Source organism: Macrobrachium nipponense, chromosome 31, assembly GCF_015104395.2.
Source record: "Macrobrachium nipponense isolate FS-2020 chromosome 31, ASM1510439v2, whole genome shotgun sequence".
Classification (NCBI taxonomy): domain Eukaryota; kingdom Metazoa; phylum Arthropoda; class Malacostraca; order Decapoda; family Palaemonidae; genus Macrobrachium; species Macrobrachium nipponense.
The window spans coordinates 25,522,122-25,522,335 of NC_061093.1; positions in this window are offsets into that span (position 1 = coordinate 25,522,122).

Here is a 214-nt window from a genome sequence, read left to right on the forward strand (position 1 = left end):
TTGTTGTAGCCCTATCAACTTGAATATCTATCTTAGGCAGTTGAGCAAATTTAATCATGCTGTGGTATTAATTATTTTGCAGTAATGCTCCATCTATTCATATGATTTCCAGTATATACTAAATACCAAAATGGATGGAATTGAAAAGGTTGAAAAAAAAATTTTTTCCCAGCTGACATGAATTCTGATATCTGAATTGTAAAATGCGTGGAAG